We start from the raw sequence: 26,364 nt of genomic DNA, 5'->3' as shown, positions 1-26,364 counted from the left end.
TTCTCTAGTGAGTCCAATTTATTTTTCAGTTTGCCTGTTACTGTGACTGTAATTCTTCCATCCTCAATTTTGTCCACTGCTTCCAATTTCCTGATGTCTTCCTTTTCCAATTTCAAAAGCTCCTCATTAAATATTGAGCATTCACGTAGAGTTGGCATTAAGCAGATGACACTTTTGTTTTCTGCAATATTCTTGTATATTTTCTCTGCAACTATTTCTTCCTTTGGAAATAAATTATGTAGCAGCCGACTCTGTAATGCTTTTTTCCCAACATCTGTGAGTAGTCCAATCCTGATATCTTTCAGAATACTTCCATATTCTTCATCGTTTGCTTGCCTCATATTAGTTGTAAGTTCCTTGTACTCAAAGAAGGACCAAATATTTGTATTTCCAATGCTTCCCAATGACTTCTTTGTGTCTTCATGTGTCACAGTATTAAACACTGGTTGTCCTTTAACTGGAGTAAGTTGCAAAAGATCCCCAAAAACTATGACGTGTTTTCCACCAAATAACACGTCATAGTCTGTCTTCAAAATTTGCTGCATTCTTAAATGCACAAAGGCAAGCATTAAGTTTGATACCATGCTCACCTCATCAATAATGAGAACTTGCATCTTCTTCAATACTCGTGAAACTTCCAAGGATGCTTCTCCAGTTAGCTTGTTGAATTGTATTTTGTTCTCATGCTCCACTGGTAACATTAGCAAACGATGTAAGGTGATTCCTTTTATGTTATATGCTGCTAACCCAGTTGGAGCAGTAACCACACAAGACAAAGTAGAATCCGTTTTTTGCTTTAGGTAGCTTCTGATGACTTTAATTAGGAAACTTTTTCCAGTGCCAGCTTGTCCGCTTACATACATCCTGATTGGATGAAATGATGTGCATGAGCACTCTTTTTTGATATGTAGAAATCCGTGATCAATTTTGTTTTTGATCTCTTCATAAATTTGTTGCTGCTCTTGATTCAGTTGTCTTTCCAAATTTTCTAAGTCTATAAATTCTTCTTGAGCTTGATTCATAGCCGTTTCCACTTCATTCATGGCTATTGATGCTTCATTTTCAACGATTGGTTGTCCTAGGGGATCTTGACTGTGTGTTCCTGAACTTTGGCTGTCCTGAGAACTGTCTCTAGCTATTTCTGCTGCAATTGTAGTTTCCTGTTCAATTTCTTCATTTAACATTTGCAGATAAGTTGAGAATGTACTGCATTGTATGCTGTCTTTGCAAGCATTAAAAGAATCTTCATAGCTCTGGAATTCTCCCAGTAGTTCATCCTCTGTACGCCATGGTTTAAACAACTGTAAAAGAGCCAAGTAGTAAAATTCTTTCTTGTCGGTAGTGTCGCAACTCAGCTTCCGGTGATTTATCAAACTTCCTTTGGTTTGCTTCACCAAACATCCTTCTTCACCAACAACTTTATATTTTCCACTGTTGATGTCTTCTGCAGCTTTCCGTGAATAAATGTAGTTCTGTAACACTTCATAGAGACACATGTTCTCCAGATGATGACTTCTCTTGGGATAATATGTGTCCAACATGTTTGTTTTCAATATGTCTGTACTTTCTGGGTCATTCTCAGCCAAATATTCAATTTCTCCAACAGATTTCAGTACCCGATTTCTCATTGCTGCAAGGCCTAAACTTGCCCAAATTATTCTTCTTGACTTCGAGTAGAGACTTGCAGAAGATAACCTATCTGAACATTCGTAGGATCCAATTTCTCGATGCGATAACATCTTCAAACTGAAACTGTACAGCTTCTTACTGACAGTCTTCTCGTGAGAAATCTCTTCCCACATTTCCTTCAATTCTGTTTTTTCTGATTTCGTAATGTAAGACGTTACATATCGAGCAACAGCAATGGAATTGTCAGCAACATACTGTATATCCATGTTAGCGTTCCACATGGATAAAATGACTGGGTTGTAGTCATTTATATTTTTTGATTCTTCTTTTCTTTTAAGGTTGTAGGTATTCTTAGGTGATTTTCTTGTGATAGTATGTCTCACAGCTGACATAAAACTGTTGACTCTTCCATTTGTAAGAACAGGTCTAGGAAATCCAAATCGACATTTAGTGTAGTATTTTTCTTTGCTCTTGTATTTCCGTCGACAGTATTTTCCACACCGATGACTTTGGAAACGTAGAACTTGCTCCTTTAACTTGTTCTCTTCTGTGCTTTTAGGTATAGCACATGTTGCATATTCTTCAATGTAAGATAACACTGCTTCATCAGTATCTGTTCCAAACTTTGGGGCATCCTTGATCCACAGCAGCATATGAATATGAGGAGCACCTCTTGCCTGGTACTCTTTTCTCCAAAAGAAATCCACTACTTCTCCAAGGGGTGGATTTTTTTTATTGCAGATGAAGGACATCATAGCCTCAAATCTATGATTGAAATATCTGCAAACATTAACCGGATCCAATGAGCACAGTTCTCCTGCTGTCTTGTATTCGATGTTTTTAATGTTTGAATTGGCCTCTCGTAGAAAATCCAGTAAATCATCCCAAGCGTACTCGGCACAGCTTAGGGTAAGGAACCATGTTGGTGTTCCTAAATTGCGTAACATGCATTTTAGTTCACCATGGCGTCGGTACCAATATTCATTTGTCCCACGCTGACAAGCCATCAGATTGATCAGTTGTGTTTCCAAATGATCATCTCGGTGCTGCACTTTCTCCATAAAATCCTTAGCAGACACATTTTGTAAATGTACTCCACTTTTTAAAATGTGATTTACTGCATAAGACAGTGCAGACAAGTCGCTTTCAAATAAAAGATGGAACAAATAAGGAATACTTTGTCGAAATCTGGGATCTTCAGCATATAGTCTTGTAGTTCGATACTCTGAAGCTGGAATCTGTTCTGGACGTTCATCGTATCGTCCTCCTTTTCCTTTAGGAAACAGCTGGGGAAAACATCGAGCTTCCAAGCTCTCCTCCCATACACTCACGGGATTTCCTTTTGCTTTCTTCATCTGAAAGAGATCAATATTGTCTCCCATAACTTCTTTCGAATGGAGAGGATGTATGCTAAAATGTTCATAAATTTCTTCTTCCTTTGACTTGTCCACTTTTTCAATTTGTCCAGTTGGTGTTTCTGTGTCTCCTTGTAAATCTTCTTCTTCTTCTTCTTCTTCTTCTATATAAATTGATTCATACCATTTGTTATTTTTTTTCAAATACAAATTTGCTCTTTGTACTTTCCGCACATCTACCAGCTCCTGCCAAATCTTCTTATTCTTTGTAGGTACACCATTAACCAGAATAATTAATGGTTCAGTTTCCAAAGTATCCGCATCAATAGTTTCCATATTTTTTTTCAAATCCAAGGGCAAATACACCACTCTACCTTTTAAACCTCTCAGTAAATCTGAAGGAGGTAATTTACCAGTTTTGGGCTCCATACGTACTATGGTCTGGAACGGATGAACACATTGAATGAGTATAGACTCATATGTATTTAATTCAGAAAGTTCAGCAGGAATAGCATCCAATTCTAAATTATTATGTACAGCTCTGGTCGGCATTCTATTTTCCTCTAACTTGTTGTAGCAGTATTTACAAATACGCTGATCTTCACCCAATTCAAAACAATTTTCAAGAAATATATATGTGGCAAAATCCATCCACTTATAATTATCTTCATTTTCACTCTTTCTGTAGAGATCAACATTCCTAGTTTGTTTTCTATAATGAGTTCTGCGGCAACAAATACAAGTAACATTTGGTCTTTCATTAGAGATTATTGCAAATTTTGTTATGTGATCATTAAATGTCTTACTTACACAAGGTTCTACATTCTCTTCCACTTCTGCCTCATTTACTGTGTCCTTCTCTGCACTGTTTTGTTCAGGACCAAAGTAACAAAACTGAATTTCATCAACAACCTTCTCTACATCTGATACCGTTCCTCGGAACAGAGCCCTATTCAATTCATTTAACTTTATTGCTGGACTTTTGGCAAAATACAACCGTCTCACAAACTTTCTCATTTCAGTATGATGAACAGCCAGCATCCTAAAATGATGGAAAACACTATTGCACACTTTTCTAGATAGACAAGCAAGAGAATGACCCTGCAAACCAGTATTCTCTCTCACTCTGCATGGATCCAGACTTTGAAGCACCTTAATCTTTTGTTTTACACTTTTTTTACTATATTCTCTTAGAAACTCTCGAAATCTGTCAATAGATTCCTGACGCACAGTGCAAATACTACTACAATTCCAAGTGTACACTGGGGCTTTAGGACGTCTCCCCATTGCCTCATCTGCCATCACTTGTACCTCATCTCTTGGAACCATTATCTCCTTCTCCATTATGCAACCATTTTTTACTTCGTATGAACGACCTCTGGTGTCAACTGCATGCAGCAAACTATTACTTTGAAAATAGCTCTCTTCATTAAAAAAAGGTTCACTACTTGAACTATGCATCCACTTTCCTAAAAAAACTTTACAAAAGTTTGTTCTGTTCACTACTCTTTTGCTTTTGCTTTGTGATTTCAGTACATTAACCATTTTATCTAATGTACGCATCCTATTCAAAATTAAAATGAATAGTTTCCTTTTTAATTCTAATGCCTTTGCTGCAATGGCTTCAATTTCTTTTTTTCTCTTGTAATATTTTGCCTTTTGCTTATATTTCTTTATATCCTTTATCAAATTGGACAGAACTCTTCTCTGAAACATTTTTCTACGTATCTCTTTAAATGCTGTTTTTCTGTTTATGTTAAACTTTTCAATTGCAGAAGGTATATTTGCATTAACTAAATTCTCAATTTTTTGCTGTTCTCTATTTTTTGTTACATTTTTCCGAGAACAGACATTTTGTACATTTTTCTTTGTTTTGAATATTTTGTTTAGAAATTGTTTTTTTTGCTTACCAGAAGATTTTTTCTTTTTCCCAACATCAGCATCTTCTACTAACTTTGGTCCTCCAGTTGTCTTCAAATATAGTTTTTTTTTTAGCGTTTTTTGAACTCGAGATTTTGTAGGCATCTTAAATTTTGTTCACTGTTCTTCAGCAATACCTGAAAAAAACTAAAAAAAAAATCCGTTATTGTATTTAAATATATTACTAAATTTCTTTTCACAATAGTCACAAAAAGAAATTTCTTTGCCAATTTGAATTCACACAAACTGCTCTTTTTTTGGGCAAGTGAAAATCTCTTTTACAAACTGTCACATTATGAAACCACTTTTCAGATTTTTTAAAAAGCCCATGTCCACAGTGCTACACTCCACCAAGGGCAACCAGCCTTAGTGATGCTGAATGTATTTGCATTACAGACTTAAACCTGAAAACCCCACTGGCTTGTACATACTGTGCATGACTATACACGGCAAGGACATGGGTGTGTGCTAAGCCTCTGCTTCTTCCCCAAAAAATTCGCTCCCCCTTTCCATCTAATGCAACTGTGAAATCACCAGAGCAAGACGCAATAAATCTCTGTCTATAATTCTTCTATGCACACAGAGTCATGTTTTCACATTAGTGCCAAAACGAAATTTCTTTGCCAATTTCAAAGCACACTTACTGCTCTTTTATTTTTTCAGGGGCAAGTGAAAATCTCTTTTTACAATTTGAAATCACTTTTACAGACTGACACATTATGAATCCACTATTTTTGCTTTATTTAATTGCACGTGTCCAAGCTGTTTTTTTTTCAGACCACCACCATGTGCATTCTCTGTGACTGCCTACACTCCACCAAGGGCAACCAGCCTTAGTGATGCTGAATGTATTTGCATTACAGACTTAAACCTGAAAACCCCACTGGCTTGTACATACTGTGCATGACTATACACGGCAAGGACATGGGTGTGTGCTAAGCCTCTGCTTCTTCCCCCAAAAATTCGCTCCCCCTTTCCATCTAATGCAACTGTGAAATCACCAGAGCAAGACGCAATAAATCTCTGTCTATAATTCTTCTATGCACACAGAGTCATGTTTTCACATTAGTGCCAAAACGAAATTTCTTTGCCAATTTCAAAGCACACTTACTGCTCTTTTATTTTTTCAGGGGCAAGTGAAAATCTCTTTTTTCAATTTGAAATCACTTTTACAGACTGACACATTATGAATCCACTATTTTTGCTTTATTTAATTGCACGTGTCCAAGCTGTTTTTTTTTCAGACCACCACCATGTGCATTCTCTGTGACTGCCTACACTCCACCAAGGGCAACCAGCCTTAGTGATGCTGAATGTATTTGCATTACAGACTTAAACCTGAAAACCCCACTGGCTTGTACATACTGTGCATGACTATACACGGCAAGGACATGGGTGTGTGCTAAGCCTCTGCTTCTTCCCCCAAAAATTCGCTCCCCCTTTCCATCTAATGCAACTGTGAAATCACCAGAGCAAGACGCAATAAATCTCTGTCTATAATTCTTCTATGCACACAGAGTCATGTTTTCACATTAGTGCCAAAACGAAATTTCTTTGCCAATTTCAAAGCACACTTACTGCTCTTTTATTTTTTCAGGGGCAAGTGAAAATCTCTTTTTACAATTTGAAATCACTTTTACAGACTGACACATTATGAAACCACTATTTTTGCTTTATTTAATTGCACGTGTCCAAGCTGTTTTTTTTTCAGACCACCACCATGTGCATTCTCTGTGACTGCCTACACTCCACCAAGGGCAACCAGCCTTAGTGATGCTGAATGTATTTGCATTACAGACTTAAACCTGAAAACCCCACTGGCTTGTACATACTGTGCATGACTATACACGGCAAGGACATGGGTGTGTGCTAAGCCTCTGCTTCTTCCCCCAAAAATTCGCTCCCCCTTTCCATCTAATGCAACTGTGAAATCACCAGAGCAAGACGCAATAAATCTCTGTCTATAATTCTTCTATGCACACAGAGTCATGTTTTCACATTAGTGCCAAAACGAAATTTCTTTGCCAATTTCAAAGCACACTTACTGCTCTTTTATTTTTTCAGGGGCAAGTGAAAATCTCTTTTTACAATTTGAAATCACTTTTACAGACTGACACATTATGAAACCACTATTTTTGCTTTATTTAATTGCACGTGTCCAAGCTGTTTTTTTTTCAGACCACCACCATGTGCATTCTCTGTGACTGCCTACACTCCACCAAGGGCAACCAGCCTTAGTGATGCTGAATGTATTTGCATTACAGACTTAAACCTGAAAACCCCACTGGCTTGTACATACTGTGCATGACTATACACGGCAAGGACATGGGTGTGTGCTAAGCCTCTGCTTCTTCCCCCAAAAATTCGCTCCCCCTTTCCATCTAATGCAACTGTGAAATCACCAGAGCAAGACGCAATAAATCTCTGTCTATAATTCTTCTATGCACACAGAGTCATGTTTTCACATTAGTGCCAAAACGAAATTTCTTTGCCAATTTCAAAGCACACTTACTGCTCTTTTATTTTTTCAGGGGCAAGTGAAAATCTCTTTTTACAATTTGAAATCACTTTTACAGACTGACACATTATGAAACCACTATTTTTGCTTTATTTAATTGCACGTGTCCAAGCTGTTTTTTTTTCAGACCACCACCATGTGCATTCTCTGTGACTGCCTACACTCCACCAAGGGCAACCAGCCTTAGTGATGCTGAATGTATTTGCATTACAGACTTAAACCTGAAAACCCCACTGGCTTGTACATACTGTGCATGACTATACACGGCAAGGACATGGGTGTGTGCTAAGCCTCTGCTTCTTCCCCCAAAAATTCGCTCCCCCTTTCCATCTAATGCAACTGTGAAATCACCAGAGCAAGACGCAATAAATCTCTGTCTATAATTCTTCTATGCACACAGAGTCATGTTTTCACATTAGTGCCAAAACGAAATTTCTTTGCCAATTTCAAAGCACACTTACTGCTCTTTTATTTTTTCAGGGGCAAGTGAAAATCTCTTTTTACAATTTGAAATCACTTTTACAGACTGACACATTATGAAACCACTATTTTTGCTTTATTTAATTGCACGTGTCCAAGCTGTTTTTTTTTCAGACCACCACCATGTGCATTCTCTGTGACTGCCTACACTCCACCAAGGGCAACCAGCCTTAGTGATGCTGAATGTATTTGCATTACAGACTTAAACCTGAAAACCCCACTGGCTTGTACATACTGTGCATGACTATACACGGCAAGGACATGGGTGTGTGCTAAGCCTCTGCTTCTTCCCCCAAAAATTCGCTCCCCCTTTCCATCTAATGCAACTGTGAAATCACCAGAGCAAGACGCAATAAATCTCTGTCTATAATTCTTCTATGCACACAGAGTCATGTTTTCACATTAGTGCCAAAACGAAATTTCTTTGCCAATTTCAAAGCACACTTACTGCTCTTTTATTTTTTCAGGGGCAAGTGAAAATCTCTTTTTACAATTTGAAATCACTTTTACAGACTGACACATTATGAAACCACTATTTTTGCTTTATTTAATTGCACGTGTCCAAGCTGTTTTTTTTTCAGACCACCACCATGTGCATTCTCTGTGACTGCCTACACTCCACCAAGGGCAACCAGCCTTAGTGATGCTGAATGTATTTGCATTACAGACTTAAACCTGAAAACCCCACTGGCTTGTACATACTGTGCATGACTATACACGGCAAGGACATGGGTGTGTGCTAAGCCTCTGCTTCTTCCCCCAAAAATTCGCTCCCCCTTTCCATCTAATGCAACTGTGAAATCACCAGAGCAAGACGCAATAAATCTCTGTCTATAATTCTTCTATGCACACAGAGTCATGTTTTCACATTAGTGCCAAAACGAAATTTCTTTGCCAATTTCAAAGCACACTTACTGCTCTTTTATTTTTTCAGGGGCAAGTGAAAATCTCTTTTTACAATTTGAAATCACTTTTACAGACTGACACATTATGAAACCACTATTTTTGCTTTATTTAATTGCACGTGTCCAAGCTGTTTTTTTTTCAGACCACCACCATGTGCATTCTCTGTGACTGCCTACACTCCACCAAGGGCAACCAGCCTTAGTGATGCTGAATGTATTTGCATTACAGACTTAAACCTGAAAACCCCACTGGCTTGTACATACTGTGCATGACTATACACGGCAAGGACATGGGTGTGTGCTAAGCCTCTGCTTCTTCCCCCAAAAATTCGCTCCCCCTTTCCATCTAATGCAACTGTGAAATCACCAGAGCAAGACGCAATAAATCTCTGTCTATAATTCTTCTATGCACACAGAGTCATGTTTTCACATTAGTGCCAAAACGAAATTTCTTTGCCAATTTCAAAGCACACTTACTGCTCTTTTATTTTTTCAGGGGCAAATGTAAATCACTTTTACACACTGACACATTATGAAACCACCATGTGTAACTACAACAAAAACAATTCCCATTTCTATTATTCATTTCTTAAGTTACCACATACATACCCTCTCAAACTGTAAACTCACCTTTAAAATTAGTTAGTTCTGAAAGAAATGTGACACTCAAACAGCAGATTATCAGAGCCAGGATCTCTGTTGTGTTCACCTGTCTCCTCTCAGCAGAACCAGATAATGGCAAACTTTCCCTCTATTTTTCCACACATATACATGTAAGTTTCAAATCTCAGTGCTTCCCCCTTTTTTTTAAATGTAATCACACTTTTCTATTGGTTGAAAACCAACCCTTTTCCAAAAGTACCCTGCCCCCAACTTGACTTCTGCCTAGTACCCTTCCCCCAACTTGACTTCTGCCTGCTACCATAGCAACAGCTCATGGAACACTGCTGTGTGCAGTTAGGTCAGAAGTTCGACACACAATGTTTCAATTCCACAGAGCAAGAGTGCTTGACTTTTCAAACCTAACAGCAAATCCATAGTACTGTTCTTTGGTTACACATTTTTTTGTACCAATACAAAACATGCTTCTATTAATTTTCACATACAGCCTAGTTTTTATTCTGGAATGGTTTGAAACAGCCAATCAGTTCTTTTTAATTTGTAAAAAATATGTATGCCTCCATTTCCAAACTGTCTTTCTTTTCTTATTGCCATTCTACTGAAAGACACCTCCTGAGTGCATCCAGTTCTCCTTTGAAGATGTTCACAGTGTGGATTGTAGGGCACAGCTATGTCTTCTGGAGTGAAAAGTATGCAGAGAAAACAGATATGGTGAGAGACCTTGCTTTGCCAAATGTAGACATTAAATGGATTGGTCAGAGAGGGTTAAAGTGGCACCAATTGATGCCATTGGTAAAATCCTTCATTCAAATCCAACACCCTGACCTCATAATAGTGCACTGTGGTGGCAATGACCTAGGCACTTTGACTGGGGTAGGTCTGGAAATGCTTATGAAGGACACCTTTGCACAACTGTTTACACTTTTCCCTAAAACTGCCTTTGTGTTTTCCAACATATGCCAAAGGCAAAAATGGAACTGGTCCAATCATTTCTGTCCGCAGATTGACAAAGCAAGAAAGCACGTCAACAAATCTGTTTCTGCTTTCCTCCGTGACTATGGTATGGGTGCCATTTACCACAACAACTTGCGTTATGACATGCAAGACATTTATAGAGGAGATGGTGTGCACTTCAATGATGAAGGGAACAGAGTCTTCCTCTTGAACCTTAGACTCTGCATCGGTACTTACTTGTAGGTACCACTAAAAAAATGACTTCATAAACACAACAGCTCTTTTTAGAGCTCCCTAATTTCTAAACTCTTAAATCTGCTTTTCATTTATTTATTTTTATTTTTTTTACCGTACGCTTACCGTAAGCTTACCGTACGCGTACCCCGTGATTTTTTTTAAAATCAATAAATGTTTTTATTGTACTTTTCTGTCCTTCTTTGACCCCCTTACAAATGTTAGGGGGTCTGTAACTCTCCTCATTGCCCCCTTTCCTTGTTTTCACTCTTTTTTTTCAGAGTGAAATACACAAAATGGCGGCCGCCGCTTCCTGGTTTCGGCCGATTCGAATGTTTACTAAGATCTAAGAGCCAATCAGAATCGCGCTCGCGCACGCCACCGTACGCTTACCGTAAGCGTACGGTAAGCGTACCGTAAGCGGGCTCAGATATATATATTGATTTAAAGGCTATTTTCTCAGAATCTACTGAACAGATTTACACCAAACCTACAAAAGGCACTTCCTTGACCTAGGGACTACCTCTCTGCCAAATTTTGAGTAATTCTGTTCAGCCATTCGGGCTGTAGCTCGTTCTAAAGGTCCTATGGAAAAATGCATGGGAAAAACGCGTTTTGGGACCCCCCTTTTATCTCAGCCCCCGCTTGATGAATCCCCCCGAGACTTTCAGGGTAGGAGCGGAGCATAGCGCCCCACCTATTTTGAGAAATATAATAATATGTATATATATATATATATATGTATATATATATATATATATATATATATATATATATATATATATATATATATATATATATATATATATATATTACCTACTGGCGGTCGCCAGTAGGTAGTTATAGTTAGGACCCCTTTTCCATAGGAAATCCGCAACATTCTATTTTGAATAACTTTGGCGCCGGTCGATGAATCCTCGCGAATTTCTCAAAATAGGTGGGGCGCTACGCTCCGCTCCTACCCTGAAAGTCTCGGGGGGATTTGTCAAGCGGGGGCTGAGATAAAAGGGGGGTCCCAAAACGCGTTTTTCCCATGCATTTTTCCATAGGACCTTTAGAACGAGCTACAGCCCGAACGGCTGAACAGAATTACTCGAAATTTGGCAGAGAGGTAGTCCCTAGGTCAAGGAAGTGCCTTTTGTAGGTTTGGTGTAAATCTGTTCAGTAGATTCTGAGAAAATAGCCTTTAAATCAATATATATATCTGAGCCCGCTTACGGTACGCTTACGGTACGCTTACCGTAAGCGTACGGTGGCGTGCGCGAGCGCGATTCTGATTGGCTCTTAGATCTTAGTAAACATTCGAATCGGCCGAAACCAGGAAGCGGCGGCCGCCATTTTGTGTATTTCACTCTGAAAAAAAAGAGTGAAAACAAGAAAAGGGGGCAATGAGGAGAGTTACAGACCCCCTAACATTTGTAAGGGGGTCAAAGAAGGACAGAAAAGTACAAAAAAAACATTTATTGATTTTTAAAAAAATCACGGGGTACGCGTACGGTAAGCTTACGGTAAGCGTACGGTAAAAAAAAAAAAAATAAATAAATGAAAAGCAGATTTAAGAGTTTAGATATTAGGGAGCTCTAAAAAGAGCTGTTGTGTTTATGAAGTCATTTTTTTAGTGGTACCTACAAGTAAGTACCGATGCAGAGTCTAAGGTTCAAAAGGAAGACTCTGTTCCCTTCATCATTGAAGTGCACACCATCTCCTCTATAAATGTCTTGCATGTCATAACGCAAGTTGTTGTGGTAAATGGCACCCATACCATAGTCACGGAGGAAAGCAGAAACAGATTTGTTGACGTGCTTTCTTGCTTTGTCAATCTGTGGACAGAAATGATTGGACCAGTTCCATTTTTGCCTTGGGCATATGTTGGAAAACACAAAGGCAGTTTTAGGGAAAAGTGAAAACAGTTGTGCAAAGGTGTCCTTCATAAGCATTTCCAGACCTACCCCAGTCAAAGTGCCTAGGTCATTGCCACCACAGTGCACTATTATGAGGTCAGGGTGTTGGATTTGCATGAAGGATTTCACCAATGGCATCAATTGGTGCCACTTTAACCCTCTCTGACCAATCCATTTAATGTCTACATTTGGCAAAGCAAGGTCTCTCACCATATCTGTTTTCTCTGCAAACTTTTCACTCCAGAAGACATAGCTGTGCCCTACAATCCACACTGTGAACATCTTCAAAGGAGATCTGGATGCACTCAGGAGGTGTCTTTCAGTAGAATGGCAATATGAAAAGAAAGACAGTTTGGAAATGGAGGCATACATATTTTTTTCAAAACAAAAAGAACTGATTGGCTGTTTCATACCATTCTAGAATAAAAACTAGGCTGTATGTGTAAATTAATAGAAGCATGTTTTGTATTGGTACAAAAAAATGTGTAACCAAAGAACAGTACTATGGATTTGCTGTTAGGTTTGAAAAGTCAAGCACTCTTGCTCTGTGGAATTGAAACATTGTTTGGCGAACTTCTGACCTAACTCAACACAGCAGTGTTCCATGAGCTGTTGCTATGGTAGCAGGCAGAAGTCAAGTTGGGGGAAGGGTACTAGGCAGAAGTCAAGTTGGGGGAAGGGTACTTTTGGAAAAGGGTTGGTTTTCAACCAATAGAAATGTGTGATTACATTTGAAAAAAAGGGGGAAGCACTGAGATTTGAAACTTACATGTATATGTGTGGAAAAATAGAGGGAAAGTTTGCCATTATCTGGTTCTGCTGAGAGGAGAGAGGTGAACACAACAGAGATCCTGGCTCTGATAATCTGCTGTTTGAGTGTCACATTTCTTTCACAACTAACTAATTTTAAAGGTGAGTTTACAGTTTGAGAGGGGATGTATGTGGTAACTTAAGAAATGAATATTAGAAATGGAAATTGTTTTTGTTGTAGTTGCGTTTATCATTTTCTGTTTTGGGAGAAATTTAAATGTGAGGAACATGTAAAATAATATGGAGTATGTTTTCACAATAAATTAAGGTGTACTGGAAAAAAAAAGAATAGTTTAAGGGTTTGAGGTTGGACTCAGTAATGCAAATACATTCAGCATCACTAAGGCTGGTTGCCCTTGCTGGAGTGTAGGCAGTCACCGAGAATACACATGGTGGTGGTCTGAAAAAACAGTTTGGACATGTGCATTTAAATAAATCAAAAAAAGTGGTTTCATAATGTGTCAGTCTGTAAAAGTGATTTTCACTTGCCCCGAAAAAAAAAGAGCAGTAAGTGTGCTTTCAAATTGGCAAAGAAATTTCGTTTTGGGACTAATGTGAAAACATGACTCTGTGTGCAGAGAGGAATTATAGGCAGAGATTTATTGCGTATTGCTCTGGTGATTTCACAGTTGCATTAGATGGAAAGGGGGAGCGAATTTTTGGGGGAAGAAGCAGACTCTTAGCACACACCCATGTGCTTGCCATGTATAATCATGCACAGTATTTACAAGCGAGTGGGGTTTTCAGGTTTCAGTCTGTAATGCAAATACATTCAGCATCACTAAGGCTGGTTGCCCTTGCTGGAGTGTAGGCAGTCACCGAGAATACACATGGTGGTGGTCTGAAAAAACAGTTTGGACATGTGCATTTAAATAAATCAAAAAAAGTGGTTTCATAATGTGTCAGTCTGTAAAAGTGATTTTCACTTGCCCCGAAAAAAAAAAGAGCAGTAAGTGTGCTTTCAAATTGGCAAAGAAATTTCGTTTTGGGACTAATGTGAAAACATGACTCTGTGTGCAGAGAGGATTTATAGGAAGAGATTTATTGCGTATTGCTCTGGTGATTTCACAGTTGCATTAGATGGAAAGGGGGAGCGAATTTTTGGGGGAAGAAGCAGACTCTTAGCACACACCCATGTGCTTGCCATGTATAATCATGCACAGTATTTACAAGCGAGTGGGGTTTTCAGGTTTCAGTCTGTAATGCAAATACATTCAGCATCACTAAGGCTGGTTGCCCTTGCTGGAGTGTAGGCAGTCACCGAGAATACACATGGTGGTGGTCTGAAAAAACAGTTTGGACATGTGCATTTAAATAAATCAAAAAAAGTGGTTTCATAATGTGTCAGTCTGTAAAAGTGATTTTCACTTGCCCCGAAAAAAAAAAGAGCAGTAAGTGTGCTTTCAAATTGGCAAAGAAATTTCGTTTTGGGACTAATGTGAAAACATGACTCTGTGTGCAGAGAGGAATTATAGGCAGAGATTTATTGCGTATTGCTCTGGTGATTTCACAGTTGCATTAGATGGAAAGGGGGAGCGAATTTTTGGGGGAAGAAGCAGACTCTTAGCACACACCCATGTGCTTGCCATGTATAATCATGCACAGTATTTACAAGCGAGTGGGGTTTTCAGGTTTCAGTCTGTAATGCAAATACATTCAGCATCACTAAGGCTGGTTGCCCTTGCTGGAGTGTAGGCAGTCACCGAGAATACACATGGTGGTGGTCTGAAAAAACAGTTTGGACATGTGCATTTAAATAAATCAAAAAAAGTGGTTTCATAATGTGTCAGTCTGTAAAAGTGATTTTCACTTGCCCCGAAAAAAAAAAGAGCAGTAAGTGTGCTTTCAAATTGGCAAAGAAATTTCGTTTTGGGACTAATGTGAAAACATGACTCTGTGTGCAGAGAGGAATTATAGGCAGAGATTTATTGCGTATTGCTCTGGTGATTTCACAGTTGCATTAGATGGAAAGGGGGAGCGAATTTTTGGGGGAAGAAGCAGACTCTTAGCACACACCCATGTGCTTGCCATGTATAATCATGCACAGTATTTACAAGCGAGTGGGGTTTTCAGGTTACAGTCTGTAATGCAAATACATTCAGCATCACTAAGGCTGGTTGCCCTTGCTGGAGTGTAGGCAGTCACCGAGAATACACATGGTGGTGGTCTGAAAAAACAGTTTGGACATGTGCATTTAAATAAATCAAAAAAAGTGGTTTCATAATGTGTCAGTCTGTAAAAGTGATTTTCACTTGCCCCGAAAAAAAAAGAGCAGTAAGTGTGCTTTCAAATTGGCAAAGAAATTTCGTTTTGGGACTAATGTGAAAACATGACTCTGTGTGCAGAGAGGAATTATAGGCAGAGATTTATTGCGTATTGCTCTGGTGATTTCACAGTTGCATTAGATGGAAAGGGGGAGCGAATTTTTGGGGGAAGAAGCAGACTCTTAGCACACACCCATGTGCTTGCCATGTATAATCATGCACAGTATTTACAAGTGAGTGGGGTTTTCAGGTTTCAGTCTGTAATGCAAATACATTCAGCATCACTAAGGCTGGTTGCCCTTGCTGTAGTGTAGACTGGACATGGGCTTTTTAAAAAATCTGAAAAGTGGTTTCATAATGTGACAGTTTGTAAAAGTGATTTTCACTTGCCCAAAAAAAAGAGCAGTTAGTGTGCATTCAAATTGGCATAGAAATTTCGTTTTGTGACTATTGTGAAAAGAAATGTAGTAATATATTTAAATACAATAAAGGAATTTTTTTTTAGTTTTTTTCAGGTATTGCTGAAGAGCAGTGAACAAAATTTAAGATGCCTACAAAATCCAGAGTTCAAAAAACGCTAAAAAAAAAACTATATTTGAAGACAACTGGAGGACCAAAGTTAGTAGAAGATGCTCATGTTGGGAAAAAGAAAAAATCTTCTGGTAAGCAGAAAAAACTATTTCTTAAAAATATATTCAAAACAAGGAAAAATGTACAAAATGTCTGTACTGGAAAGAATGTTACGAAACGAACAGAACAGGAAAAAATTGAGAATTTAGTTAATGCAAATATACCTTCTGCAACTGAAAAGATTTACATAAACAGAAAAACAGCGTTTAAAGAGATACATAGAAAAATGTTTCAGAGAAGAGTTATGTCCAATTTGATAAAGGATGTGAAGAAATATAAGCAAAAGGCAAAATATTACAAGAGAAAAAAAGAAATTGAAGCCATTGCAGCAAAGGCATTAGAATTAAAAAGGAAACTATTCATATTAATTTTGAATAGGATGCGTACATTAGACAAAATGGTTAATGTACTGAAATCACATAGCAAAAGGAAAAGAGTAGTGAACAGAACAAACTTTTGTAAAGTGTTTTTAGGAAAGTGGATGCATAGTTCAAGTAGTGAACCTTTTTTTAATGAAGAGAGCTATTTTCAAAGTAATAGTTTGCTGCATGCAGTTGACACCAGAGGTCGTTCATACGAAGTAACAAATGGTTGCATAATGGAGAAGGAGATAATGGTTCCAAGAGATGAGGTACAAGTGATGGCAGATGAGGCAATGGGGAGACGTCCTAAAGCCCCAGTGTACACTTGGAATTGTAGTAGTATTTGCACTGTGCGTCAGGAATCTATTGACAAATTTCGAGAGTTTCTAAGAGAATATAGTAAAAAAAGTGTAAAACAGAAGATTAAGGTGCTTCAAAGTCTGGATCCATGCAGAGTGAGAGAGAATACTGGTTTGCAGGGTCATTCTCTGGCTTGTCTATCTAGAAAAGTGTGCAATAGTGTTTTCCATCATTTTAGGATGCTGGCTGTTCATCATACTGAAATGAGAAAGTTTGTGAGACGGTTGTATTTTGCCAAAAGTCCAGCAATAAAGTTAAATGAATTGAATAGGGCTCTGTTCCGAGGAACAGTATCAGATGTAGAGAAGGTTGTTGATGAAATTCAGTTTTGTTACTTTGGTCCTGAACAAAACAGTGCAGAGAAGGACACAGTAAATGAGGAAGAAGTGGAAGAGAATGTAGAACCCTCTGTAAGTAACACATTTAATGATCACATAACAAAATTTGCAATAGTCTCTAATGAAAGACCAAATTTTACTTGTATTTGTTGCCGCAGAACTCATTATAGAAAACAAACTAGGAATGTTGATCTCTACAGAAAGAGTGAAAATGAAGAGAATTATAAGTGGAAGGATTTTGCCACATATATATTTCTAGAAAATTGTTTTGAATTGGGTGAAGATCAGCGTATTTGTAAATACTGTTACAACAAGTTAGAGGAAAATAGAATGCCGACCAGAGCTGTACATAATAATTTAGAATTGGATGCTATTCCTGCTGAACTTTCTGAATTAAATACATATGAGTCTATACTCATTCAATGTGTTCATCCGTTCCAGACCATAGTACGTATGGAGCCCAAAACTGGTAAATTACCTCCTTCAGATTTACTGAGAGGTTTAAAAGGTAGAGTGGTGTATTTGCCCTTGGATTTGAAAAAAAATATGGAAACTATTGATGCGGATACTTTGGAAACTGAACCATTAATTATTCTGGTTAATGGTGTACCTACAAAGAATAAGAAGATTTGGCAGGAGCTGGTAGATGTGCGGAAAGTACAAAGAGCAAATTTGTATTTGAAAAAAAATAACAAATGGTATGAATCAATTTATATAGAAGAAGAAGAAGAAGAAGAAGATTTACAAGAAGACACAGAAATACCAACTGGACAAATTGAAAAAGTGGACAAGTCAAAGGAAGAAGAAATTTATGAACATTTTAGCATACATCCTCTTCATTCGAAAGAAGTTATGGGAGACAATATTGATCTCTTTCAGATGAAGAAAGCAAAAGGAACTCCCGTGAGTGTATGGGAGGAGAGCTTGGAAGCTCGATGTTTTCCCCAGCTGTTTCCTAAAGGAAAAGGAGGACGATACGATGAACGTCCAGAACAGATTCCAGCTTCTGAGTATCGGACTACAAGACTATATGCTGAAGATCCCAGATTTCGACAAAGTATTCCTTATTTGTTCCATCTTTTATTTGAAAGCGACTTGTCTGCACTGTCTTATGCAGTAAATCACATTTTAAAAAGTGGAGTACATTTACAAAATGTGTCTGCTAAGGATTTTATGGAGAAAGTGCAGCACCGAGATGATCATTTGGAAACACAACTGATCAATCTGATGGCTTGTCAGCGTGGGACAAATGAATATTGGTACCGACGCCATGGTGAACTAAAATGCATGTTACGGAATTTAGGAACACCAACATGGTTCCTTACCCTAAGCTGTGCCGAGTACGCTTGGGATGATTTACTGGATTTTCTACGAGAGGCCAATTCAAACATTAAAAACATCGAATACAAGACAGCAGGAGAACTGTGCTCATTGGATCCGGTTAATGTTTGCAGATATTTCAATCATAGATTTGAGGCTATGATGTCCTTCATCTGCAATAAAAAAAATCCACCCCTTGGAGAAGTAGTGGATTTCTTTTGGAGAAAAGAGTACCAGGCAAGAGGTGCTCCTCATATTCATATGCTGTTGTGGATCAAGGATGCCCCAAAGTTTGGAACAGATGCTGATGAAGCAGTGTTATCTTACATTGAAGAATATGCAACATGTGCTATACCAAAAAGCACAGAAGAGAACAAGTTAAAGGAGCAAGTTTTACGTTTCCAAAGTCATCGGTGTGGAAAATACTGTCGACGGAAATACAAGAGCAAAGAAAAATACTACACTAAATGTCGATTTGGATTTCCTAGACCTGTTCTTTCAAATGGAAGAGTCAACAGTTTTATGTCAGCTGTGAGACATACTATCACAAGAAAATCACCTAAGAATACCTACAACCTAAAAAGAAAAGAAGAATCAAAAAATATAAATGACTACAACCCAGTCATTTTATCCATGTGGAACGCTAACATGGATATACAGTATGTAGCTGACAATTCCATTGCTGTTGCTCGATATGTAACGTCTTACATTACGAAATCAGAAAAAACAGAATTGAAGGAAATGTGGGAAGAGATTTCTCACGAGAAGACTGTCAGTAAGAAGCTGTACAGTTTCAGTTTGAAGATGTTATCGCATCGAGAAATTGGATCCTACGAATGTTCAGATAGGTTATCTTCTGCAAGTCTCTACTCGAAGTCAAGAAGAATAATTTGGGCAAGTTTAGGCCTTGCAGCAATGAGAAATCGGGTACTGAAATCTGTAGGAGAAATTGAATATTTGGCCGAGAATGACCCAGAAAGTACAGATATTTTGAAAACAAACATGTTGGACACATATTATCCCAAGAGAAGTCAACATCTGGAGAACATGTGTCTCTATGAAGTGCTGCAGAACTACATTTATTCACGGAAAGCCACAGAAGACATCAATAATGGAAAATATAAAGTCGTTGGTGAAGAAGGATGTTTGGTGAAGCAAACAAAAGGAAGTTTGATAAATCACCGGAAGCTGAGTTGCGACACTACTGACAAGAAGGAATATTACTACTTGGCTCTTTTACAGTTGTTTAAACCATGGCGTACAGAGGATGAACTACTGGGAGAATTCCAGAGCTATGAAGATTCTTTTAATGCTTGCAAAGACAGCATACAATGCAGTACATTCTCAACTTATCTGCAAATGTTAAATGAAGAAATTGATCAGGAAACTACAATTGCAGCAGAAATCGCTAGAGATAGTTCTCAGGACAGCCAAAGTTCAGGAACACTCAGTCAAGATCCCCTAGGACAACCAATCATTGAAAATGAAGCATCAATAGCCATGAATGAAGTGGAAACGGCTATGAATCAAGCTCAAGAAGAATTTATAGACTTAGAAAATTTGGAAAGACAACTGAATCAAGAGCAGCAACAAATTTATGAAGAGATCAAAAACAAAATTGATCACGGATTTCTACATGAAAAAAAAGAGTGCTCATGCACATCATTTCATCCAATCAGGATGTATGTAAGCGGACAAGCTGGAACTGGAAAAAGTTTCCTAATAAAAGTCATCAGAAGCTACCTAAAGCAAAAAACGGATTCTACTTTGTCTTGTGTGGTTACTGCTCCAACTGGGTTAGCAGCATATAACATAAAAGGAATCACTTTACATCGTTTGCTAATGTTACCAGTGGAGCATGAGAACAAAATACAATTCAACAAGCTAACTGGAGAAGCATCCTTGGAAGTTTCAAGAGTATTGAAGAAGATGCAAGTTCTCATTATTGATGAGGTGAGCATGGTATCAAACTTAATGCTTGCCTTTGTGCATTTAAGAATGCAGCAAATTTTGAAGACAGACTATGACATGTTATTTGGTGGAAAACACGTCATAGTTTTTGGAGATCTTTTGCAACTTACTCCAGTTAAAGGACAACCAGTGTTTAATACTGTCACACATGAAGACACGAAGAAGTCATTGGGAAGCATCGGAAATACAAATATTTGGTCCTTCTTTGAGTACAAGGAACTTACTACTAATATGAGGCAAGCAAACGATGAAGAATATGGAAGTATTCTGAAAGATATCAGGATTGGATTACTCACAGAAGTTGGCAAAAAAACATTACAGAGTCGGCTGCTACATAATTTATTTCCAAAGGAAGAAATAGTTGCAGAGAAGATATACAAGAACATTGCAGAAAACAAAAGTGTCATCTGCTTAATGCCAACTCTACGTGAATGCTCAATATTCAATGAGGAGCTTTTGAAATTGGAAAAGGAAGAGATCAGGAAATTGGAATCAGTGGACAAAATTGAGGATGGAAGAATTAGTGTCACAGTAACAGGCAAACTGAAAAATAAATTGGACTCACTAGAGAAGAACATCTCCAAAACAGCTGGATTAGAAAAAAATCTATATGTTTGCATGAACTGTAGAGTATTTTTAAGGAGAAATTTGGATGTTGAAAAAGGTTTAGTTAATGGAGCGATGGGAAGAGTTGTGGGTTTTATTAATTACCAGAAAAAAGAAGGAGTTGAATGTTTAAAAATAAAATTTGATCAGATAGAAGAAGTTAAAGATATTTGTCGTTGTACAGTACGTTTTATGCTTGTGAAAGACTTATATGTACGTAGGAAGCAGTTTCCGTTTTCTCTAGCATATGCTGTAACTATTCACAAGTCTCAAGGATTGACTGTAGATTGTGCATTTGTGAACATTGGTTCAACTGTGTTCAAAGAAGGTATGGCATATGTAGCTTTGTCACGAGTGAAAACATTATCAGGTTTATTCATGATAGACTTTGATGACTCAAAAGTTAGTGCTGATACAAACTGTGTAAAGGAGTATAATAGATTAAGAAGAAGCTATGCTCCTCATTTAGGTCAGTATCCTGTGTTGGAGAAACGTGTAGTTTCTCGTAAAAGAAAAAATGAGAATATCTGTAATGAAGATGTAGAGAAGAGGAAAAAAAAGAGGAGTGATGTAATTGCAAGCAAAAAGAAAAAGGAAAATGAAGAACAGGTTGTAGGATGTCATTTTGAAAATAGCTCTGGTGTCAACTGCTACGCAAATGTAGTGCTGAATGTTGCATTTTATCTGAAAAGTTTGCAAGAGCAGATAATAGTAAATCAGGGAAAAAGATTCTGTTCAGAGCTGAGTCTCCTTTTTCAAAAGCTGAGTAAAGATAAAACTCAAATAGAAAGTGCTACTGAAATTAGAAAACTTTTAGATGTATGTTCAGGACGAACACAGTTTTCTCAAAATGAACAGCAAGATGCACATGAATTTTTGATGTATTTTCTTCAGGTAGTGGAAGAAGAAGGAGTTCCCATTGACATTTTTTTTGGTCTCTCTTATAAATGGGAACATAGTTGTGATAATTGTTATAATATATGTGGCTCTATTGTTGATAATGAAAGATTTATTTATTTGACATTGCCAGAGAGTAAAACAGTCACTTTTGCAAAATTAGTTAAAGATGCTAATCATAGCATGAAATGTAGTGAGTGTAATTCTGACATGTTTTCAACATTAATTTTAAAGGAATACGGACAGTATGTAATTTTAATGATGCAACGATGTAGAGCTGATGGTTCAAAATTGGATACTTTAATAAAGAAGTTTACAGGACAGCAATTATCAATTTCAGGAAAAACTTTTGTAACTGTTGCAATAATTTTCCATGATGGACCTACTGTTACTTCTGGACATTACACAGTTTATCTTAAATGTGAAAAAGGCTGGACACTGTGTAATGATTCCCAATTGATTTTCAAACAACGTTTGCCTTTTGATTTAGCAAATTCCTATCTAATCTTCCTGAAACCTAAATTTTAGACAGATTTGGCAAGATCTCGACAAAATAATTTTACCATTTTACTGGATTACCATTACAATTTTGTAGAAAAAAGATTTTTTAAATTATCATTTGGCCTAATGGAAAGATAACCAATTGTAATGTGGACTTTTTAAATTTTTAATGAAACTTTGAAAAACCAATAATTTAGAGATTATCGGTAACTTCTGCACATTTTAAATTTTGGAATGTTATTGGACTGCCATTGGAAATTTTTTCAAAAATGATTTAAAAAATTACTATTTGGCCATGCGGAAAAGTAACCAATTCTATTGTGGACTTAATAAATTATTCAAAAAATTTTCGTGAACCAAAATGTTACAGAGAATCGGTGAGATCTGGACAAATTAAACTTTAGAATTTTATTGGATTACCGTTGGAAATTTATTCCCAAAAAAAATTTAAAATTACTATTTGGTCTAAAGGAAATGAAATCAGATGTATTTTGAAGTTATTTGAGATATAATATTGTGATTATACTTCTGAAACAAACATATCAGACGGTATTTTAAAGAAATAAGCATTGGTATTAGATGATATTTTTTTAGAATATTATGCATTTCTATAATGTTAAGTTTAAGTAAAAAGAGATTCTGGGCTTTTTTATTACAATCTTTGTGATTGTTCTTTTTTTTTGCCCGCTGTAAAATGATGAATGCAATTGCTTTCACAATTTATAGTGAAATGCAATATATTCTGAAAACAGCAAAAATAAGGCAAAAATATTTTTGGGAAAAAAATGTAAATATGTGTACTGTATTATAAAATGTTTTAAAAATATTAATACTTTTTTCTTTTTTTTCAGATTCATATAGAAAATTTTCGAAAACTAGAACCATTTTTAAAGCTATTTTTTAAAAAAACAAATGAATAAATATTTTTTTGAGTGAGTATGGTAAGTCAATAATAATAATTGTAGTCTCTCAAGGACCTTGTAATGTGTTTATTGATTTTTAGTGTTTTTTAAAAAAAAAAAAAAAAAGTACGCGCACCGTACGCGTACGGTAAAAAAAAATAAAAAAAAGTTTTTAAAAACATATGTAAAAAAAAGATGAAAGATAAGGTTGGCTCTTAAAAGAACCGTTGTGTTCATGCAGGGACAGAGGAAAGGAAGCATGGGAAAATTATTCAAAGCGACAAATGTGCTGATCTATTTTGTTGTTCACTAGGGAAACACTGGTCTCCCTATAGCAAATTAGATCTTGACAAAATGTGCATCGAATATCAACCTTCCGAAATCGAGGGTTGATTTCCAGAGGGCCAGCAAAAGGAGATTCTCCCCCCACAGATGAAGGGCTCACCTGACCTGCAGAAGAAGGAGTCAGCCCTGCAGATGATGGTTCAGGCTGAGCTGCTGTGGATGTACTGGCTTGTCTTTCTGAAGAGTTACCTCCAAAAAGATGACCATGTGTCCTTCTGTGTACATCCTGGAGGTGTCTCTTCATGGTGTGATTCCCAAAGGAATACTTCCTGTTAGGATTACCTCTAGAAAGTACACGCTTACACAGCTTACAAGTCACTAAGGGTGCATTTACCTTTTGCTGGCCTTCAGGAAAAGTAAAATAATCCCATACATAAGAGGGCTTTTGTTTCCTCGATCTCTGCCTCAAGACAGTGCTGCTAGTGCTAGCCTCACTCTCAGAAGAGCTCTGCTGTTCTGCCATCGTATCCCAAAGACAAACCAGCTCCTTCTCCCAAGGGATCACAAGCAGAAATGAGGGGAATGGGTGTGGTGTAGGAGAGTTCTAGAACTGAAAGTAGTTTCAACCAATCAAAAGTTGTGTTTCATGATCACATGACCTACCGTACGCTTACGGTACGCTTACGGTACGCTTACGGCAAAAGTGTGCATGCGCGTAAAAAAGACACGCGCTTGCGCGCATGCGCATAACAGTCACTCCCGGCACTTCCGCGTAACGTGCGCGTGTAGCGTACACGCGTACGCGTCCCACGCGGAGTACGCGCGGCTACGCAAATTGCGTAACTATACGCAAGCAGCGTAGGAAAATTACGGACGTTGCGTAAACCGTACGCTTACCGTGAGCTTACGGTACGCGTACTAAAAAAATAAAAAAAAAATAGAAAAAAAGTACTGCAAATAAATTTTACATGTTTATTTTAAAAAATATATTAAAAAAAAACATATTAAAGAATTTTAAAAATTTAATCATAGTCTTTATAAAAGGTAAGAAAATTAAAATAAAAATATGTTAGAAAAAATAGAAGAAAAAAAAAAATTAGCATTTAAAAAACCTTGCAAATTCACTGAAAAAACCATGGGTTTCACACACGTTATAGTTAGGAATTAGCATTTAAAAAACCTTGCAAATTCACTGAAAAAACCATGGGTTTCACACACGTTATAGTTAGGAATTAGCATTTAAAAAACCTTAGAAATTCAGTGAAAAAACCATAGGTTTCACACACGTTATAGTTAGGAATTAGCATTTAAAAAACCTTAGAAATTCAGTGAAAAAACCATAGGTTTCACACATGTTCTAGTTAGCTGGACATTTTACTCGTAAAAAACCAATGAAATTCCCCCGTTATAGTTAGTTCAGCTAACTATAACTCGCGCGCCCGCAATGCACTGCTGATGACGTCACATATTACATCACTCATGACATGGTCAGTGACATCACTCATGACATCACTGATGACATCTCAAATGACATCACTGATGACCTCACTGATGACATCATCCTTGTGATAGAGTGGCAGACCTCCTCTTCCCCTAATAAAACCTTTGATACACACATTCAAAAATAGAGACTAAAATGTACAAAACAATGGACATACCAATACCAGTTACAACAATCTCTTCAGTAATTCTAAGATCCACATACACATCCACTCATTCACCAACAGTCCAATACAGTCACTCATACATGTACTCACTTATCATATGTACTCATACACCTATACATCCTGTTACACAATGCCACTCATCCATAGAGCTACTCACACACATAGTCACTCATGCTAATAAAGAATCAAACATACATTTACTTGCATATACAGTTATACACACACCACCACACTTACTTCTACGGAAACTTACACATACTTAGTCTTTTAAACAATTACTTATAGAAATACATACTTATTCATACAGGAACTCTTTCAATCTCTCATTCTCACATATACTCACATATATAAACCAATAGTCACATATACTAGTTTTAAACATATGTAGTTACTCATAAAGACACTATTGAGACAGTCATTCACTCACTAACACACCCATACACACACTCATCCACCCATGCAGTCCTGCACACATGCTCTGTTCAACACATACAAACAGTGAGTCACTCATTCATGCACCTATGCACTACGTCATACCCCCCACCGAACCATGCAGACACTCATACTGATACTCAAAAAAACAACTAATAACCTATATAGACACCCATGTAGCTACTCTCCAACCCATGCAGCCACTTATACACAAAGTGAGAGACTGATACAGATATTTATATATTTAAACATTACTCACTAAGCCATGTATTCACTATGATACACTTAATCAGTCAGTTACACAATCAATTTTTCAAAAAGAAATCATAGATTTAGACAGTAATATACCCATTTATTCTTCCATCGACCTTGAGATATACATATATAAAACATATTTAATTTTCAGAAAAACACACATTCACTGGATGATGTCATCAGTGAGGTCATCAGTGATGTCATTTGAGATGTCATCAGTGATGTCATGAGTGATGTCACTGACCAT

Source organism: Triturus cristatus, chromosome 8, assembly GCF_964204655.1.
Source record: "Triturus cristatus chromosome 8, aTriCri1.1, whole genome shotgun sequence".
Classification (NCBI taxonomy): Eukaryota; Metazoa; Chordata; class Amphibia; order Caudata; family Salamandridae; genus Triturus; species Triturus cristatus.
This window is presented reverse-complemented; position numbering follows the sequence as displayed.